Genomic DNA, 2006 nt, shown 5'->3' with positions numbered 1-2006 from the left:
AAAATGTTGTAGCCAATAAATAAGAGTCTCAGAAATTCCTTATGTCATAGATGTTTATATAGTGGTCTTTTATCTTTTGATTTATCAAGTTAGAAGGTCTAATAAACTAATGGAACTTAAAAGAATGTCATTTTTCTTTAAGAATAATCTGAACTTTGAAACTGTATCTTCATTGAAAGATACATGAATAGACCCATTCTGAACTGGAAGGGATGCATAGTTTATCAGTCTGAAAGTTGTACAGCATCAAATATTCAACATAAGGCTGAAAAAAAAAGGATAATATTGTTATTTCATTTTTCTTATTTTCTTGGATATCTCGTAAACCTTGGACAGATATTTCTATGTAACTATTACCTAAAGACAAAATATGTTGTTGAACCATGCCCTCTACCTATATTTTTGTATTCATTCATGACTTCTCTTTAATAAGTACTGATAAGCACACATTGTTTAAGAGAAAATACAATATTAAAAAATGTACAGCATACAAAAATATAGTTAAATTAGCATTTTCCAAGGTAGGATAACATACTAGTGGTAGAATTTGAAAATATTAGGAGGAGGCATATGAACAATCTTCTTTTAAATTTTAGTTACTACTTATTTATTGTATGCCCCTTAGTAAAATGTAAGTACATGCAAATCTAAATTTCATGAGAGATAGAAGGGTATCTTAAAAAGATTGATATCTTAAAAAGAAAAATGCTAAGTAAATGGTAGTACACTGTGCGAAGGCATGACAAAATGGTAAAGATCAGTTAAGCATGAAAGTTTGGGGAGCAGTGCACTAGGAGTCAACAGCAGTATTACAGTAACATTTTGTTTTGTAATACAATTAATTTCAGTAGCCTGGCTTCCTAGTGTATTTAGTTATAATTTAATTCACAAAAATTAGATGGATATGTATTAGCTAAGTTCAGGTTCAGGTGAAAGTCTCAAAGCTCACTGCTGTCACACAAGGAGTGAAGGAAAACAAAAACCACTAACTTGCATTTATTCAGTGAAACAGTTTTGGTGTGCGTGCTTTGCAACCTCAAACTATTGTACACTAAAAGGAAATGAAGGCACATACTGTGACTTTTCCTGGAAGTTATGTATAGACTAAACTCTTTAACTCTCCAGTTGATCTCGGAGAGACAGCAGTGATCTTAGTTCCCTGCCCAGGAATTGAACCTGGGTAGCCTGGATGTAAACCAGGAATCCTAGCCATTAGACCACCAGGGACTAGAGGCTAGAAGAAAAGTGGCCCTGGCTCTTTCCCCCATTTGAAAGCAAGAATGTTTCAAAGAGGCAAAAACTGTAAATACAGGTACAAAGTTTATTATTAGAGACACAGCACAAGTGGGAGAGCACACAGAGAAACAGGTTGGTTATTTAAGACTGAAGCTAGGCAGAGATACACACCCAGAAAGAAGGGGTATGGTCATCCTCTCTAAGGAGGAGAAGCAAAGTAAGTCAGAAGCTGGGCAGAAATACACACCCGGAGGGAAGTGCAGGCGTCCTCAATGAGGAGCTCAGTAAAGAAGTGATTTAAATCACTTATATAGGACAGTCCTTCCAGGTCTTTGTTTACCTTTGCCAGTTATCTTGTTTCTTTTCCCACATCTGACCTGTTCTAGGACACTCCGCAACATGCGTGCACATCTTTATGCTAAGACAGATCCCACCACAGAGACCTGTGGGTGCATGTCCACACTTATTATGGGGTAGTGCCCCCTCCCTTTTTGACCCCCAAAGAGCCTTCCTGCTCATGTCCAGACAGGGAAGTTTTCCTTGACCTCAGGAGTGGTCGTCTTATCTCTTTACTTCAGCAGAGCTCGGCTTCTGCCATTAGCTTTGTCCTTGGAGTGTCTGGGTGAGAACAAAGCTTCATAGTTTTACTCTACTTGACAGACCCCAGCTGTCTGGCCCAGGGGGCCATCTATCTCCTACCTCATAGTGACTGATCTCTCCCCTCTCACTCCTTCTGAAATAAAACCATTTGCCTTAGTGCTGCTGAATCT

At 38.1% G+C, this 2006-nt stretch overlaps 1 non-coding gene across 1 annotated transcript; it reads right to left on the bottom strand.

Annotated features, from left to right (window-relative positions):
- Positions 1 to 1155: 1155 nt before the first annotated feature.
- TRNAV-UAC (transfer RNA valine (anticodon UAC)) lies at positions 1156 to 1227 on the bottom strand. The gene has a single exon. It is a non-coding gene; the product is annotated as a tRNA-Val (tRNA).
- Positions 1228 to 2006: the final 779 nt, after the last annotated feature.

The sequence above is a fragment of the Balaenoptera ricei genome, chromosome 5 (assembly GCF_028023285.1).
Source record: "Balaenoptera ricei isolate mBalRic1 chromosome 5, mBalRic1.hap2, whole genome shotgun sequence".
In the NCBI taxonomy this organism is placed as follows: Eukaryota; Metazoa; Chordata; class Mammalia; order Artiodactyla; family Balaenopteridae; genus Balaenoptera; species Balaenoptera ricei.
The sequence above is the reverse complement of the archived record's forward strand: the minus strand, read 5'-3'. Positions and strand labels throughout refer to the sequence as shown.